The 19,620-nt window shown below is 44.1% G+C and overlaps 1 long non-coding RNA gene across 1 annotated transcript; it reads left to right on the forward strand.

Moving 5' to 3' along the window:
* The first annotated feature begins 1,174 nt into the window (after positions 1–1,174).
* On the forward strand, positions 1,175–19,148 carry LOC118163450. The gene is made up of 3 exons (XR_004749060.1): positions 1,175–1,184; positions 11,151–11,158; positions 19,009–19,148. It is a non-coding gene; the product is annotated as an uncharacterized LOC118163450 (long non-coding RNA).
* Positions 19,149–19,620: the final 472 nt, after the last annotated feature.

The following is a 19,620-nucleotide window of genomic DNA, read 5'->3' on the forward strand; positions in this document are numbered from 1 at the left end:
GCAAGAAACGATATCAGACATGGCACATTATCTGCCTGCTACCTGGCCGAAGCACTTTAGTGGTCTCGTGGAAAGATTCATTCTGACATTCAGGCAAGTGATCGGTGCTGTGAGCCCAGCTAAGGCTGGCTTACAACACAAGATTGCACCTATTCTATTAGGCTATGGGACGCCATCCAAACTGTCTTGAGTCACACCAGCAATATTGTTTCCCAGGTATAATGGAAAGTTTTGTTCAGGCTTGTTAGAAGAAAACGAACTCCGTTAAACGCAGATGATCGTGTTGACATAAAGTTACGTGGCAGCAAACGTTTTTAGTTTTTATCTTTTTAAGAGAGAACTTTCCAAGTTCTTTCTTCTTTCTCAGGAAGACGAGGGAGCAGCTGGAATGTAGCAAGTCAGGAAAGGCGTTTTCTACCTGCTTTGGGGGTGAAATTGTAATGAGTGACATAGGACAAGCGTCTCTGAAGCAGCACCCGGTGAGCTCAGACGTCCACGTTCTGTAGCAAAGCGAGGCACCTCTGCTGCTGTATGAAGTAAGAGCAGTCCCGTTCGTGTCGCTGGCCATGCAGATGGCTCAGCTAGCCACTCACACACGGTTGTAACACCCCCCAGTGCTGCTTAAAGACTCCAGGATATTTTCACAGAGCCACGTAATAGGTGAGGTCGGACGAGACCTCCAGGGACTGTCTAGCCCAGTCCCTTTTGAGGGCTGCATTTGTCACTTTTTAATTGCATATTTAAAATGAAAAAATGGCAGGAGAGGAACGTTAAAGAGTTCTGTTCCTCATTAAAACGGGACAGCTAATGTCTATACAGTATGCTCAGTGACAGCCATTAACTAATCAACAAATCATCACCCAGGATGCCACAATTAGTCTCACAAACGAATGGGGACTGTGCAGGGACAGCGACAGCAGCTCGCCCAGCAGCACACGCTGGCTGTGCACACGGAGCACACGCAGATTAAATCTGAAAGATAGCGTCTGCACAAGCTCCTTGTGAACATCCATCACAGCCCAAAGGGCTCCAAGCCAAGGGTCTTTTAGAATCTCTAATTGGTGTCATGAATGCATTCATTGGCAATAATACCTAAAGAAAAGTGCGTGCTTCTGGACTGCCTCCCATCCTAGGGGTACAGAGGTACTCACAGCTGCTGGCAGTGGATTATGCCCCTGTGAGACGTTAAACTCCGTGTCCTGTTTCACAGGTGGGGATAAAGGCCTCAGGAGCTGCTGTATAAGCTGCTATATAAGCAATGTCCCCAGGGCCACCAGGCAAACCGTGGCAAAACCTAGAGCTCCTCTCTGCTGGACCCTGCTCCTGCGATATGGCACAAGATCACCCTCTGTAACAAACCAAAATCTTCCCCTGCTTTTTCCCAAGGACACGAGGACTTGAAGGACGCAAAAATGCAGAGCCCGGGGTATTTTGAAGATGGTTTTACTAAAAATATCTGCGTTCCCAGCCTTATATTTAAAATGCTGTAATTTGCCAAATAGGAATCCAGGCTCATTTCTTCATATCTGTGATGCCTACATCATTTCCATGTCTGCCTTTCCCCAAATAGGAACTCAAAACTTCTGGTGGCTCACAAAACTGCCTGCTTCTGCTTTGCTCAGTACTGAGGAAACTTCAGTTGCTCCAGACATAACAGATGGCCCAAAGCAGAGCGGAGTGAGGACAAGACCTTCTATTGCCATGTTTCGGATGAGGGCATTGATGACCTGATGTCAGGCTGTCACAAGCAAGGTGGCTATGAAGGGAAGGTCACTCAGCTGAGCTCTAGGTATGAATTATTGCAAACAGGCTTAGAAGGGCTCCCAGACATCCAGCAGAGCTGGTCGAGCTTTGCTTGGATCCTCCTCCTCTTCTCAGGAATTCGGCTTCATGATGTCCATGTGATCGGATATGAGAGCTGGCATTTTCTGCTGCTGTAACTTCCTTAGCACGGAGATCTACTCCAAAATGCTGGTGGGCAGACAGACTGGTGTGTAAGTTGGGATCCGGTGAGTGAGTCTTCACACCGTAACCAGGAGCACTGCAGAGAGACTTATCTGAATAAATGTTTGCCAATACTGCCGTTAATTCCCTAAACTTGCTGAAAATGAAAGAGAATACTGGCCCGGGCAAAATGTGATTGAATTTAACTGCTTTGATGTTTCTTAAACAAATCTTCGGGTAATTTCTCAATCACGTCTGTGCATAATTTAACATTTTTAACAACTCCATGGAGTTGTGAATTTCTGTGATATTCAGGTTATCAATTTCACTGGCATGGTTTTGTCTCTTTTCAAAACAATTACTCCCCCCCCTTCAGCTCATTCCAAGTGGCTGGTTCTACCTCTGTTTTGAAAGTGAATCCTATTTACGTTCTGTTCTCTGATGTAATTGGGCAGCTAATCATTCAAATAACATTCCCATCTCCTTCTAAAAATTAAAAATAGGGAAAAAAAAAGGGATTCCTGCTGTCAAGAGATTGAGCTGGAGCTGGTACCCTGGGTTATTGCAGGAAGCTGGTCTCTGGGTAGGGAAGTTTTTTGCTTGGTACTCTGTGCCAGTAAACAGAACCGGTAATAAGTCACACCTGTGAAGTGGATCAAATTGTGTTATATCTGAAGAAGCTGTCAGAAAATGATAGGAGCAAGTCCTAAACCGAGTGAAGATCTGAACGCGCTGTTTCCTCCCTCCTGTTCTCCCGCACAAGGACGGAATGTGAGAAGAGGCTGTTTTGATGTCCCTGAACCCTCTCGCAAAGTCTTTGATTTGCCAAATTTCTCACTGTTCCTTCTTTTCATTCGATAACTATGCAAGAGGTTAAACCAGGACATTTGGTTGCCTCTGTGTAGCAGTGTGACTTTCAAAGGTAGATGGAAATAGACATTAGAAGGTTTTGGTGTACATGAGCTGTATCTTAATCATCTTAATAGCTGATCTTTCTTTCAAAGCCATCACTAACAAGAGGAGGCTTTATTTGTTCTAGACGTGAGTGTTCATTAGAGATGAGGAGCAAACGGTAGGACCCACAGTTCCCTGTGTAAGCTGCTCTGCAAAACTCTCGTAGGACATCTCACACCTCCTCTGCTGCAATGCGACTGCCACTGGATAGGGAGGGTTTGAATAGTGACTTGCTGAGGGGCCAGCTACTGTGCCTTACAGAGTGCCTGGATGGATTTTTCACAAATGAGGGAGAGAAAGACTTAATAAAGAGTTTGATATATTAATTTTTTTTTTCCCCCTAAGCTGTGTAATCTCCTACTCTGTAGCTTCATGTGATAAGAGAAGGTTTGGACAGAATCAAAATCCTTCTCTGACCCTGTGTGGTGTCTAATTAAATGATTCACTTAGACTTGTTGGCCTCAACTGACTTGGCTTTTCCAGATAACATAAGCCATCCCCTTTCAACCCAGCTCTGGAGGACCCTGTCCAACCAGAACCTCTAGAAACTCATCTTCATCAGCGTCTGTATAGCCATAAAATTTTTACATTTTTTTCACATTGACTCAGGCTAGTGCCGTGTGATTAAAACCACCTTTCCTTCTGGAAATTATGTTCTTGGCAACTACAGAGTGGGACTTTGGAAAAGTCATTAGCACAGCCTGCCCTTCCTGAACAAGTATCCTCTTGCAAGCCATCTGCTCAGCTGGGAAAAGCTTTGTTCTTCTCATAGGTCATCTGAGGATTTGGGAGGGAGGCACAAAATCCAAGTCACCGAGGTGCAGCACTTTGTACAAGCTAGCAATTGGGCCAGACCTGAAAGATGCAGGAGCAGGGAACTTTCAGAACTGCAGTCAAACCGAGGTCTGGAGAAGGATGGAAATCAGTCTGCCGCATGTGAAAACTTTGCAGGAGAATTGATTGTCCGGTGAGTTCACAGGGAAATGCCAGCCACTCAGAGGAGAAGAGCTAGACCTTGCAAAAAGCAGATACATTTGACATAAAAAGGAGCAAAGGTCTTCAGTAAAAGATACAAAAGTTGGATTTGAGGCTGGGTTTAAAAACAATTGTTTGCAGTTGTGCCTTTGCAAATAAAAGGATCATTTACCCACTGAGTGGTGCAGCTCAGAGAGGTGATGTTGAGCTTGCAGGTAGTGTTGATGTTCATGAATATCAAGGGCTAGCCTTTGATGGGGCTCATTTATCCTCTTGCCCAGAACAGTAGGATCCCTCATCAGCTCGGTCGTTTCCTTTTGACTTTGTCCTATCCCTCCCCAACTCCTGAAATGTTTATTGTCCGGCTTCTCATCGTAAATATACAGCAGACTGCAATCCAGGTCTTGTTTGAAATCTTCTTTTCAGAGTAACACAAAGTATTCCAACACCTTTATCATTGTCTGCTTGTTGATGAGCAGTGAACTTGTTCCCACCTTGTCTGATACTTGAGCTTAGCTTGTGCTGCTGGTTAGCAATTCCAGACATTGCAGGAAGAAATGCTCAGCCATAGATTTATGCCTCAGTTTGAAATTAAAGCTCAATTTAGTTTAATTGTCCTTGATTTTATCAAGCATACAAAATGACTGATTCCATATGCAAAAAATAAATACATAGACAGCAGCTCAGAAATGTCTTCCTCCTTATGGTAGCGATTATACACGGTTTTGTGGTCTGCCAAATGATCTTTCACTTGTTTTGAACCTGGTTAAATCTCTTCAATAAAGTCTAGTTTGGTAGGGTAAGAAGCCAGCATAATTAGTGCAAAGGCATGTGATAGTTTCCCAGCACTTGATGAACATGGCTTGGATTGATAACAGTTTTTATATTACTTTGATATTATTTTAATGTTCCCAAAAGTGAGAGATTTGGAGACAAGTGCAGCTCAGATGGGGTTAATGGATCCAGCCCGGCAATTAATCCTGGCCTTGGAGCGAAGGTGACATCCTCCTGCCTTCTCTAAAACCATGTGGCCACTTCAGGCTGTTCAGCGAAGATTTTCTAGAGATAACCTGAATTTCTCAGTATTATTCCATTCACTCTTCAGTTCTGCTGCTGTTGTTATTGCTGCAGAATCTAAGAGTGAGAGGTATGAGGAGGAAAGAAACCAGAAGAGGTAATTGCAAGCACTGTTTTTGTGTGCGTCTGCTTTTTGTTTGTTTGTTTGAAAATATATTTTATTAATTTCTGTTCTTGCATCTAGGAGCCCCCATAACGGGCCAGGACCCATGGACAGAAGCCATACTGCAAAGAGCTCTCAGTATCCTCTGAGAAGAGAAGAGGGCTAGGTAAAAACATTGATGCTGTTGGAACATTACCTGCCTCCTTGGCATTTGTTCTCATCTTCCATCACACTGTGTCAAGAGAAATGGGTGGATTCACTCTGATCTGTAGTAGTGGAGAGAGAAATTGCAAGTCCTGCCTCAGGTAGCAACGCAACTACTGAGCAGGCAGGAGGGTGTACTACCAGATTACTACTGTTTGGATGGATGTGCCTTCCTGTAAGAGAGCAGAGGGTTTCCAGCCTCCTGACACTGAACCTGTCCCTAGTATCAGTGGGGGTACGTGTCTGACAGGATCCTAATTTATGCCCTCTAGACCCTCTCTGGACCAGACATTTTCCTTCTAGGTGCATTAGTGTCCAAGGTCATTGATCTGCATATGGATCCAAGGCTACTTGAAACTTCTCAGCTTGCTCAGAGGTTTTTAGGTCTTTTATCCTCCTTGTGTACTAGCCCAATCTCATCTCCAATTTTGTGGTGCCTGACTGAACGGCTAGGGAGACCTCAGGCATCTTTCAGTGTCAGGGAAGAGTGGGGAGCATCTTCTGCCCCATTGCAGGATACATGTTGAGCCTGTACGAACATTTTGTGCATGCAGAGTGTGTTGTACTTCCCAGCACAGTTCTGGACTTTGTCCTTCCCCCAAGCTCCCAGCCTTGTGGAGGGAGCAGTGTAGTAAGGTCTGTGGTGGCAGCAGACTGCCATCTGGGAGCCCTCCTTCTCCAGGGCCTCCCGGTCAGCCGACCAGATATGTGCCATTACGTAATGGCAGGGGTGGCCAAGGGGACAGATGGTGGCTGCTGCCAGCAGAAGGTCTCATCTGACCCACATGCCACTCCTCTGGGGCTTTGGGAACAGGGCCATGGGCTGCCGCACTTCTCCTGCTGGGCAGTAATGGCAGCGGCTGACATGGAGCACCTCCTCCTCCTCGGGAAAAAGAGACTGACTGATCCCCTTTGCAGACCTCTGAAAGTATTTTATTAGCTGTCTCCAGAGAAACTTCCTCTCCCAAATAGTTTTAGCCAGGGTGTTTTTTCACTTAGTAAAGATATGAGGATCATGTCCTCCATTGTTGGAAATCGTCCTAGTTCCTTTGAAGCCTGAGGAGCTGTAACAGACTACACCAGAAGAGGATGTGCCTCCTTAGTTTTTTCTTAATGGTAGGAAAACGGTGGAATTACCTTGCTAGGAATCGACATTTTTTTGTTGTTTCTTTAGTTTAAAGAGAAGGAAATACTTTAATACAAGACTAAAAAAAAAAAAAAAAAAAAAAAGTTTGTAGTACAAGAATTACCTCTTTTACCTTCCTTGTTTTTTATAGCTTTGACATAAGACATATGATTCAGTTTGGATTAAAACAGAAATAAGCTTGTTTTGCTCCTACACATTTCTTTAAAAGCCTGCACATTCTGCTTTTGATATTTTCCTACCAGATGACTTCTGAAGGGAATATGGCTGCCTGTGACTTGTAAAAAGTGTAGCTGCTGTTGTTGAAAGCTCCAGAATGAATCTAATCCACTTTATGTGTGCATATGTGTGCACATGCATGCAATTGTGTATTCATATATAAAAAGCAAACCAGAATGTCGATATACTAGCATATCAGTAAAAAGTCAGTTATCCCCAACTTCCTCTTGCCACTGGCATTTTGTGCACTATTTTCAGCTTCTTCTGTTTGAAACTTCTGGAAAACCTTCCAAACAAGAAGTTTGTTGAGATTTCTTCCAGTCAAGAAGTCAGTGAATGCAAAAGGGAAACTAAGGCAGTGGTCTCTTCCATAGCAGCTTTCTGGATTTGTGTATACACCAAGAAATGCCCGCTGGTACACCTGGTTGTGCACAGCATGCTTTGGTTATCTCTAATTTAATTTTGAAAAGAAATCCAAACTGATTCCCCAGCTTATGTCAAGAGCATCCATGCTTAATTCCATGACAGCTCAGCCATAGGATGTTCACACGGTAGCTCATCCATCAGCCATTCCCTGCTATCACACTCTCCTTGACTGCTCTATGTCCCAGACAAAGGAACTACAGCCCTGTATCTTCACTTGCAATCTGTCAGCAAACACCTAATTTTTGTAATCAGAGATTAAAAGCAAACAAAGATGGGCGTGCAGACAGCCTTTTGAGGCCCACCTACCTCTGAGGTACTCTCCAGCATGGGTGGAGGCACCAGGGGACAGGGAAGGGACCTGGGGCCGCCTGGACAGTGAGGGTACGCGGGCAGCCTTGTTTGTGAGGTTTTGACTGGCAGCTTGCATTACCCCAGTGGCCTGAAAAGTGATTTTCTTTTTCTATTGATCAGACCCTGAGGCCTTCTGGCAAAGGGGAAGCTGCTGCTGCTCACATAAGCAGACAATTCAATCCCCCCTCATAGCGATGAGAGGCAGCCCATGGCCAGTAATCGAGTGCTGCCCTCCTTCAGGCCTGAACGGTTGTTTGGGCTTCTTCAGGCAAGCAAAGAGAAACCCCAGGCCACGTCCCTCTCCTTGCTGCCATTGGGTTAGCGCTCCCTCCACAGCTACAGCATTTCCTGACATGGCGGCTGGTTTGGCCATGGCAGAGCCACGAAGTGTGAAAGAGCAATGAAGCTCTCATCTGTTAGCCCTAGGTGTGAATTTACATTGAGCCTCATTTAGCTGGGAGCTCCCTTTTGATTTATTGGCAGGTGCTTCTCGCCGTCAAATGTCTAGCAGGCATTTCACTGACCAGCTGCCCCAGTCAGTCAGCAGAGTGGGGTCATGGCTGCCTCCCCCTGACATCTCCTCTGGGGAGGGAACTGCACCCATCTTGCCACAAGATGCCTGGTTCATGACAATGAAGCACTCCAGGTTTTGCACCTCTGTCTCCCCCATTCTCACACTGGTGTGCCACAAGTCAACAAAACACCTAGTAAGCCTTCTGTCGATTGATGGGCTAGCCTTGCTTCCTAACTGGGGCATTTCTTCTTGTCGTTAAGTACTGAATCAGTCATTCATTTTGAAGTGGCTGTGGGATGAACTTCTCAGACCCGCAGCAGAGTTGCATGCACAAGTTATTTAGAAGTCAGACTTTGTTCCTCTGATCTCGGTGAAGAAACTACAAGGTACTAGTGTTTTACAAGCCAAGGAGGATCGCTTTTAGCATCCCAGTGTATCTCATGCATACAGTAAAGACACCAGAGTTTTGACTTCCCCTTATTTATCAAAGTAATGCTATTTTACATTTAGATTGTGTATCCCTACTGAAGGGTACTGGAGTAGTTCACAAACAACATACACACGTTAATAATACATTGTGAAAACACAGCTTCCTCTGGGGTGGAGAGCAAAAACCGAGGAAAGCTCAGTGCGTAGCATGGTCGGGGCATAGAGAGAAACTTGGCTCAGAAAAGCAAGAGAAATCATAATGCTTATACAATACTGTCAGAAGTAGACTGCTGTGTAGAGCAAAAAGACCCTTGATTTCTGAAGTTTTCATCAGAAAAGCAATACATGGTGAACTCTGTGGAACTCAATTTATTGAGCTCTCAGGATCATGAGTTAGGTCAGCCTTGCCAAGAACTGACGTGTTTTTTAAGTAATCCAAGCTTGAGGTGTCGGAGCTCTGTTATACTCCTCTGATCTCATGCTTTGCTTTATTGTTTATTCATATGGCACTGTATAGCTGTGCCTGGGGCAGGAAAGATGACACTGCTTCTACCCAAAGGAGCTTTGCAATGCATGGACCTCATTCTGTGAGGATTTGAATCTTCACTGGGCTATTTGCATAATGTCAATCATTTTCATATCTATTTGTATATTTAAGGGGTCGAGATCCAACTTAAGCAATGCTTATGACAGAAAGATGACCCTTGGAAGTAGCAATTTAATCTGAGAAAGGTGAAGTGCCTCTGAGGACCCTCCTTCACACTCTAAGTGTGGAGATAGTGACTAAAGATGCTGGAAAATTTTGTTGAGTACACCTCAAAACCAGGGCTTTTTCTAGAATATGCATTTTCCTATTACAAATGCCAGATGCATTGAAAGAGTATCTGGGAAAACATTGTCTTTCCTTTTACCTGTTGATTGAAAAATGAACCGGAATAGATTCTTGCAAATCTGCCACAGAAATCTCTATGCTAAGATTAAAATGGCAGATGGTATTACATTATTTTAAAAATACAGTCAATGAATTTAAGAGCATGACAGAAAATCCTGTATGCAGTAGTGAAGATATCAGCCCTCCTGATCCCTGTCCTGCCTGCCATGGTTACAGTTTGCTATCTCACATTAAACTCTTTGTAGAGCTGGACTCGTCATCCTCTTTTTAATTCTAGACAAGTAGCAAATTGGTTTTAAAATGTAGAAGCTGTCCTGATGTGCATGCATACTTGCTCCTGCCTCTAGCTTTCAAACATCTGAAGGCATCCATTAGATTAGTTATCGTGTTAATAAGTAGATTTAAGAAATGCAGCATGTTCTCAGCTTGCACTCAGACAGAAACTCGAGTGATTACAGGCTTCTGTCTAGATATATCTGGGAACTGACCTACACCCCTGAAAGTGTAACTCAGAGCTATTTTATCTGCCATGGAGATAGAGGGCAATCACAGTGCCCTTGTGGCAAGCAGATTGAAAGGTACTTGAGAGATTAGAGATGGCTCTGTCTGATACTGAGTTCCCATGCCTGATGAAGAAAGGTGAGGGTGTTTTTCTCAGAGAAGCTGAATTAGAAAAAAAAAAAAAAAAAAAAAAAGGCACCTTTCTGGATCCATCGCAAACTAGCAGAGAATTCCCATCACTATGACTTTCATACTCCCAGCCCATTTTATGAGCAAGGTTGGCTGCACACCACTTGGAATCAAAGAGGGCTGTCAGTCCATCATGTATGGGGGGGCCTGTTGTGGTGCTACGGAGAGCCCGTGTTAAAAAAAAAACAGCCATCATGCTGAAGGAGTGGTGATTTCCCTGCTTTGGTGTGGAGTCAGCCCCTCTTTGCATCCCATTAAATCTCCTCTGCCAGAGATGACTCATCCCCGAGGTTCACAAAAATACTTCTGAAGAGCTCTTTCCCTTTTTCCTTTTTTTCCTTTTTTTTTTTTTTTTTTTTTTTACCTTTGAAGTAGACTAACAGCACTGAATACATATTTGCAAAATAATTCTGTAAGGATATTCCTGAATTCTGCCCTTTAATCCCATCATACTTTTAGCAGAAATAGAAATATCCCTGTGATACAGGGGACACCATGCCAGCGACGTGGGGAAGGAACGCACTTGCAAAACCTGGAAGCATTATATCCTTTTTTTTTTTCCTTTTTTCTTTAAAAGAAAAATGGAAAAAAAATGAAAGGGATTCTGGTTTCTGCACTGATATCTAGCTAGACAGTAGCTTACCTAGGATGCTTGCTCATTGCCAAAGAGAAGTCTCAAAGAAAGGTCTCAGGACTGACCAGTTAACCACTGTATCTCATGTGCATGTTTAGTGATTAATACCACATGAAGAGAGGTCTGCTGTGTCAACTGATGTTTTAGTTCTTGGAATCCTTACTGATTTAAGCAAGGGGGAGATGGTTTAAATAAAAATAATACCAGAAACCACAGCTTCAGTAAGTATCAGTGTTGTTCCTCATATGTAGAAATAAACTTGAAGGCTATTTTTAAAAAGGTTATTAATACTGAGAGGTTTTTGAGACATAAAAGAAGCAGAAGGTATGTATAACATTACCACAAGAAGTGTTGCATAGTTTATGGTGCCCATCCACTGCCTTGATTTTCACAGTCGTGCTGCAGTGTTAGGAGGATGCTGGAGTCTTCTGAACCTTTTTTTTTTTTTTTTTTTTTTTTTTTTTTTTTTTTTTTTAATTTGTGTATGAAATAAGCCAGAGTAGCGACATGGACAGGTGCTGCTGCCATTTCCCAGGCCCTGTGACCCAACCAGCCTGCTGGGCTGCCCTCATTTTCTGCAGACACGAGGATAAGGTGCCCATGTAGCTGATTGCCTATTCGAGCTTCCTGCCGGATCACAGCAACAGAGAAAGTGGGCTCTTGCTTTTTCAGGTTTCTCCTGTGCTTGTCTTTAGCTGGGATTGAGCAACAATTTTTATCTCTGTGTGCCCAGGAAAAGGAGGGGGAGAAGGAAGGAAACAGAGAAAAGAAGGGAAAGGGTGAGGAGGAGGGAAAGTTTGTCTAGCTTGACTTTTTTTGAAAAAGAGACCAACCAGAATTTTATGTAATGCTGTCACTTCGGTGGAAAAAGGAAAAGTGAGCAGACACAAGGAACAGAGGGAAGACAGATTGCCATTTTGTGGTGTAAGCTAACGCCATGGAGCTCTTCAGTGCCCTGTGGCAGATGTGGCACCCCCTGACAGACTAAGCTAGCTAGACACACCTCCCAGGTGCCTTCTTCTCGGGCATCTGAGAAAGCTCTGCAGCCTGGCATGTGGCAGGCAGGGCAGAAGACAGGAGAGAGGCCACTGCTGAGGGGTGAGGTCCTGAGATATTGTGGCTCTGCTGAAGGTGGGGAGCATCTTCCCTTTGAGTATGGGGTCTTGTCAGGGGGACTTTCTCCTGGTGCAGCCCATCTGGGTGGGCACATTCCCTGTGCTCCCCCGAGTTTTTGCTCCCCGGGTTTGCTCCCCCGAGCATTTGCACTACAGCATTATCCAGAGGGGTTGTGGAACAGGAGCTGCCTGAGAGTTTTGTGTGCAGGGTGAGTCACAGCAGACAGCCTGCTGCAGACGGGGGTACACAAGCAGCCCCCGACCCTAAGGGGTTCTACCTGACAGCAGAGGTGATGACCTTAACTGTTTTCTTCCCTGTAAGAAATGAACAGCAGCAAGCCAAGTGGCATCTTAGGAATGAGTCATCTCTGTACCAAGCAGCATTGTTATTTTGGGAATTAAGCAAGGGAGCACGTGTCTGTGTTTTGTAAAGGGCATGACAATAAAATCTACACCGAAGCATTCCTTACACACATTAAAACCAGGCTGCAGAGAGCTTGGCAGAGGTCAGGCAAACTGGGAAGTTTCTATTTGCAGATGCCTTACTGGTGTTATTCCAGTGGTACTACCATTATATCTTGCACACTCTATCCATCCTTCCTAGCCACACATTTAGAAATTAAATAAGCTCATCAGACACATGTTCCATTTTATGAGAGCAAAGATGCGTACAAGAGCATGAATGAATATGAATAGCCCATTTTTGGCATTACTCAAGTTTTGGAGCTGATTTGTGTGAGTCAGAAATAAGTACTGTGCGAAAAGGGCTCCCATTGAAATATGGATGGTGAAAGAAAGGGGGAGAGGAGGAAACTTTCCTCTCAGAAGATGGCTGCTCCCTGAGACAGCTCCCCAAGACACGTGGCAAGTCTTCATGCAGAGCCTGGTTTGTACAGCAGCTCTTTGGGTTTGCTGACACCTGCCCACCCAGGGAGCCATGTCACTACTTCACATCGAACAAATGTCTTCAACACAGAGCAAAAAATAGACTCGTCTTTGAAAGGGAAGGAAGATGAAAGAGAGACTAAAAAATCCTCAGCAACTCAGGAAAAAAAAAAAAAAAAAAAAAAAAAAAAAACACAGAGCTTTAATTTTGCATGTGGTTTTTGTTGTTGTTGTTGTTTTCTATTGTTTTCTTTTGTTTTTCTTAGCACTTTCACACATTTCAAACTCTCAGTTGTAAATAAGAACATGGCTTTGAATACTGTACTTTCACAGTTGACAATGGAAATTGTTGTACTAACTAGCAATATGAGCTGGGAATGACCATGAGCCTAACAAGGCTAGGAATAGTCCCACTATTTAGGATTTTGCCTTTGTCTGGTCTTTTAGAAACTACTTAGTAAGGTATCGCTTCTGCTGTGACTACCTAGGCCGTAAGCTTGCCTCATTGCTGCTCAACCATAGCAAATCATCCTCATCCATGCCCTTACACCAAGGCTGGTGTAAGAGAGGCACCCAGAAAACTGTCAGTTGTGCTTGGCTGTTCCAAACACGTACAGGAAAAGTGCATTTTTTCCACAGGCCTGTCTCTAGCTCTGTAGATTACAGATCCTCGCTACTTGTCCTAATATCAGGCCAACTGTGGAGATCAGCCTGTTTTTGCCAGTGCTTGGAACCCACTGAACAGTGAAGGAATAAGGCAGACCATTTGTGACAGAGTGGAGATACTGCTCCGTCAGACAGTGAATGCAAATCTTGAGAGCACCGTTCAGGCCTGCAAGGCCTAGGTGTTACAACACCAGTTGAAACATCAGTTTATTCTGTCCTTTGTTTACTCAAACTGAGGTGTGGGATGTCCCAGAGATATCTCAGAGCGAGCGTATCATCACAAGTCATTGCCTTTGAATGTCTGCTAGTGGCCTTTCCAGGCCTGTGGGAGAGTTGATCCAAGTGTGCCAAGTAAAAGAGCCTGGAGCTCCTGGTTGTGCAAGGCAGATGTAGAAATAGGACAGTATTTAAAGAAAACATTATTAAATCCCAACCAAGTGCTTCTGAAGTGGCCTGGAGAGAAGAGAAGGCTTGAGCACTGCCTGGACTGACCCCTTCCAAGCAGGGAGAGGAGGAAGGATTTGGACCATCTCTTTCCCCACCACTGGTTGATATGCTTTTCACTAACTAAGATGAATTCAACAAGGACAAGAGTTTTAATTAGTAAGCCTCTACTCCTTTCATTATTTTAGTGTGTTCTTCCTAGAAAAAAGCAGAGTTCCTATAGGAGTTATATCATAGGAACCAGAGTATTTAAAGGCTCCAGACCAGTGCCACGATCAGTTTTGAGGCCCTACTGCACAAATAAAATGAGCCTCTGAGGGAAATAGTGTGGAGATAGTGACCAGCCACCAAACGGGGCAGCAGAGAAGTGAGCCTGAGCCTGGCTGTGAACCTGTCACACCAAAGCCCTGGGGACACCAGGTAGAAACCTTGCTGGTGCTCAGTGTGGGCCAGCTCCTGGTAGCTGGCAAGGCCTCCTCTTGGTGTATGTCCTGGCCTCCCAAAAGCACAGATGGGGAGGAAAGGGAAAACCAGCTTTCTCAGGTCCTGGCTGTCAAAACTGGATTTTCAGAAACTGCCTGCTAAGCAGTTGGTTGGTATTAAGTGTATTCAGCCAGAGTCTCCTAAGGGTTTAGAGAGCCTTTGCTCTCTGGAGGAAAATAATCACACAAAGGGACTACAATATCTCTGTGTGACCCTGTGGCCAAAAGGGTAAGACACAGACTACTGTTTCCCATAGCAAACAGTATGGATTTGGTATACTTTTTACAAGCCACTGCTGCCCTTTAAACACAGGATTTATTTAGGAAGTAATTCTCTTTCACACAGGGGTATCTATAGATGCACAGAGGAAAGGCTTTATATATCTTTAGATGTCTATGTGTGCATGGTAAAACATACAAATGTCTATATGCTTTCTACTATTCTATTTCTTTCTATATTCAGAGAAATCCTGCTGTTGGACTGTCCCAGACTATGTTATGGCCTCAAGACCTCAACCAGCCCTTCCCATCCCTGCCCAGACCCCCTGTGTCTTCCCCAACTCTGCCCATGGCCCAGGGTCCTATGTCAGCCCCGCTGGGGTAAAATAGATACTTTAAGGGAATATCTATCCCTGCCTGTCTCAGAAAAGGGCTCAGCTCAGCTCTGCTGGTGGCACCCGTACCCACTGTGTTTCCACAGCCAGAGAATTGTTTTCTAATGAGACAAGTTGTTAATGAGACACAGGCATAGACCCTCATTGAGCTATGTCAGACCATTCTGCTCCCTTGAATTAGTTGTGGCATTCACTTCCAGCATCCTGGAAGGCTGTATGCTATATATATATATATTTATTTTTGTGTGAGTGTGTGATTTAGGCACACTGGGCTTGAAGCAGTATGGCACCAGAGTTACCACATCTCAGTTTCATCTGGAGCTGTATGATACCGAGTCGCTATTGTTTCCCCCCTACAGCTTCAGCCACTGGAAGTGCGGGAGTGTACAGAGTGTCATCCCTTGTCGCTGCAGTTACAGAAAACCCTAGAAGTGCAACTGTGAGTGCATCGTCTAGCTTTAGAAATCAGGAACCAAAACAAAAAAACTGTGACATTTATTAATAATTTTAATTAAGCTTCCCTGGTTTCATGCCCAACTGCACATTTTCTCAGGGGGGGAAGCAGGAGGGAAGTGAATTTATGACTGCTGGTTGTTTGAGCCTGTCAGAATGGTATTGGGCACTACCAAAATGGATGGCTCAAAAAAAATTGGGGTGTGAATAAGCTGTTTCCTACACAGGTCTGTTTTACACTGGCAGGGTGCACTTAATGGTTGACTGGAGAAAAGAATGTGACAGACAGGGTGGTTTCTTACATGGTCCTCAGGGAATATAAACATGAGCATTGTTCTTCCCTTTAACTCACCCTCTGGTCACTGGCAAAATATTTAGATTCAAGCTTCCGGTTTAGAGAAATTGCTAGTAGGAGGGGAAGGGTTAATTTGTTTACTTGGGGGTGTTGTTCTGTTTATTTTACTTTTTTTGAGCCCTGATGTGAATTATCCATTTTGGCAAGTGAATGGGAGCAGTTGCATGTACTTGGTATTTTCTGTCACTTGCACTATTATTAGTAAGAAACACGTTTCCTTTTGGGGTGAACGCTAAGGACAAAAATAAGGCTGTTCAGATTACCACCCCCCTTATTAATTCTGCTAAAGCAATTGTGCTGGCATTTAAGAGAACTGGCAAATGCGTTTCATCAGCAGCAAATGTGATGCATTCAACGCTCTTTTCACATGAAGAAGAAAACAGGGTCTTTTAAGCACAGGGAATGTAATAGCCAAGCTTTGGTAATGATTTCTAATATTTTCAAGAGAGAAGAGGGGGAGCAGATTCCATTCAGTTGTTTCAGTGTGAAGGAGGGGGAATAGCTCTATTATCCAAAATCTCCTCCAAAGCTTTCAGTGCTTCTTGGTGCACATTTTCTCTCCACGTGCAGACAGATTTGCCTTCAGTGACAAATCATTTGGCTATGGTTTAGATTTTGTATCCAATAAGCATGGTATGCCTTAATTCCTGGAATGAATTACCTCATAATCTAGGCACAAAGAAAGGTCATGCTTCAGTAGCACTGAGTTTTTCCACTTGTAGGGCAGAATACCTTTTCCAAGAATGAGTGGTATCATGGTGCCCAGATGCTCTTGGGCTCTCTTGTTAGCAGTGCTATTATCAGTCATAACAACGTGCTGGTTGAATATCCTTCCTGATTACCCAGCCAACTCAGATCAGAAAGGGATTTTTTATTTATTTATTTTTTCTTTCATTTTTTTTTTGCGCTTACTGGTATCAGCTTTACATTTGGCCCCAGTTAGGTTGATTTACTTATCGCTTGTCTGCTTGTCTCCACTTCATGGAAAAAATGGGTGGCTCAAAATCTCTGTAGGGGCCTAATGTTGCCTCTCAACGTTGAGAGAAATGAAAGGCAGTGGTGGAAAGTGCTGTGGCAACTCATGTAGGATGCTTGTTTGTATTTATTTTAAACAAAATGCCCAAGCAGTCAGTAGTGATAGAGTAAACTGCCTTTTCATGGCTGATGGGAAAACAAAAAAATGCATACAGACAAGACAAACTGTTAAGGAAGTTTATATTGCTCTTAGCTATGAGGTATTTTTCCTGTGTTTGCTTCAAGGACTTTGGTCTTCATCCATCAGTTTTTAAATATATACTAAACAGCGTTTAACAAGTGGCTTTTAAAATAGGGTGAACTTTTGAAAAGAGAGTATTTATAGAAGTAGCTATTTAGTTTGCTAGTAATTTTCAGTATTCATTTTGCTATTGCTGAATGTACAGAACAGGATTATTCACCCACATTACCCAGCTGCTTCTGTTTGATAACGCAACAAAGGTTGTGATGCAAGTTTCTTTCCATGGAAATGACTGTGATGTCATGATTCATGTCCATGGGTTTAAAGTGGGATCTGGAAGGAGGAGCTGTTCTTGAGGCAGAAAATCCCAAAATGTAAATGTCTTCCATTATTGGCTAAATGGTTAATTAAAATGCAATCCAATTAAGGAATATGGCAAGAAACTCATTTTCCATGACACACTTGAAAAAATACTCCCTGATACTGAAGTTCACTAAGAACACAAGAGTAACTTATTAGGAGAATCTACTTCTGCAACTATGCTCTTGTCATAGATGAGACTTGGCAACGTCAGAGGTTTACAGGAAGAGGTGCTATGTTAGAGTGCTTAGTAAAGAATATTTATGGGGTGGGAGGGTGGATTTTCCATTTACCTTGTTGGCAGTTGCCAGCTGAACTGGGTAAGTAACTGCATTTGGAAGTTTTCTGACCTCTTAAGCTGGGATTTGAGAGAAAAACTGTAGAACTGTCATGCATTTAGGTAGGATCTTTCTCCTGCTGTGTCTCCTGGAGCAGCAATGAAACTATGAGAGTGAATACTCAGAAATTTAGGTTATAAGACAGGTAAACAACCACCCTCACTAGATGTTCCAGTGGGTGTTTTGGGTAGAAGTCCTGTTCCAGCTGAGCTGATCTAACCTAAAATGCTTTTGGTTCTTCTCTTCACAAGCCCTTTGAACTAATATACCACGTCTCTCTCAGTCATTTGGCAGATCTCTTGAGCTGGATGTGAGCATCACAGAGCTGGCTCTCAGCTCTGTATTGGATGGTAGGCAAACCTGCTTCTCATTCATTTGCAGCCAAATGGAAGCCTGAGGCTTTTCACTGCTTTGGGACAATGTGCATCAGGACTGCCACCTTGGTTATTTGTTGACCAGCCTCAGTGGGCACATGGGATCTAGAAGAGAATAAAGTCTATGGCAGGACGTTGCTGGTGGGCAGCTTAACACCTAGCAGGGCACTGTTTACAGGCACACTTCCAGGGCATAACTTTCATCATACAACCCAGCATACCACTGCCAATTTCAAGACTCAACATTTTGATGGTTTAAACAGGGGGAAAGCTTGCACCTGAAAGTCTGATTCTTACTTAGGAAGGCTCCTGTAGTACTTTGAAACTTTTTGGTTCCCTCCAGCCTAATGGCGTTATCCCATTCCTGTCTGTGCTGGTGACAGAATAAGCAGTGCTGTGAAATTTCTGTGTACTACTAACTGGTCATGAGCTAAATGGTCTCAGTCTTCTCCATTGACAGTGATGTCTACTTATGGCTTTCTCCATTAGGTTCAGCAGTGTCTTAGCCCCTATACAAGATAGAATGTCACTTCATGCTAAGGAAAATAAGCTGTGGAAAATCCATTTAGGAGTTATATATGATATAGCTATTTGTGTCTGTTCTGGTTTTCTATTCCATAAACTCTGGTTGTAGCCAGACTGAAAGTGTGACTGAAGCTGTAGTCAATGGAGAAACATGAAGATATCCTATCCCTTGGATCAAAGAATGTGGAAGAAGCAAAGATATGTCAGGAGATCTTTAGCTGCAAATCTCAGATGAAGGAAGACAGGCAGCAGCTTTAGACTAATGCAGACAATAGTTTCATAGACGGAGGATCTTCTCCAGGAAGATCTGCATTATCCTGGTCTCCTCCAGTGCTGTGGATCAGACAGCCTGTTCCACCACAGAGAGCCGACTTCCCTTACTCTGACATAATACTCTGACTGGTGGCTAGCAAATGTGATGCCCATCTTCAAGAAGGGCCAGAAGGAGGATCTGGGAAACTACAGGCCTGTCAGTCTGACCTCGGTACTGGGGAAGCTCATGGAGCAGATTGAGTGTCATCGTGCAGCACTTACAGAACAGCCAGGCCCAGTCAGCATGAGCTTATCAAAGGCAGGTCCTGTTTGACAAGCCTGATCTCCTTCTACAACAAAATGACACACTCAGTGGATGAAGGAAAGGCTGAGGATGTGGCCTACCTAGACTTCAGTTAGGCTTTTGACACCATTTCCTGCAGCATTCTCCTGAAGAAGCTGGCTGCTCAAGGCTTGGATGGGAGTATGATTTGTTGGATGAAAAACTGGGTGGCTGGGCCCAAAGAATCAGTGAATGGAGTTAAATCCAGCTGGAGGCTGGTAACCAGTGGTGTGTAGAAAGCTGCCTGGTGGAAAGGCAGCTGGGGGTATTGATCAATAATTGGCTGAACATGAGCCAGCAGTGTGCTCAGGTGGACAAGGCCAACAGCATCCTGGCTTGTATCAGGAATAGTGTAGCCAGCAGGACCAGGGAGGTGATCGTCCCCCTGTACTCTGCTCTGGTGAGGTTGCACCTCGAGTACTGTGTTCAGCTTTGGGTCCCTCACTACAAGAAGGACATCAAGGCCCTGGAGTGTGTCCAGAGAAGGGCTACGAAGTTGGTGAAGGGCCTGGAGCACAAGTCCTGTGAAGAACAGCTGAGGGAACTGGGGTTGTTTAGCTTGGAGAAAGCTCAGGGGAGACCTCACTGTACTTTAAAATTACCTTAAAGGAGATTGTAGCAAGGTGGGGATCTGTCTCTTCT

Source organism: Oxyura jamaicensis, chromosome 3 (assembly GCF_011077185.1).
Source record: "Oxyura jamaicensis isolate SHBP4307 breed ruddy duck chromosome 3, BPBGC_Ojam_1.0, whole genome shotgun sequence".
NCBI lineage: Eukaryota > Metazoa > Chordata > Aves > Anseriformes > Anatidae > Oxyura > Oxyura jamaicensis.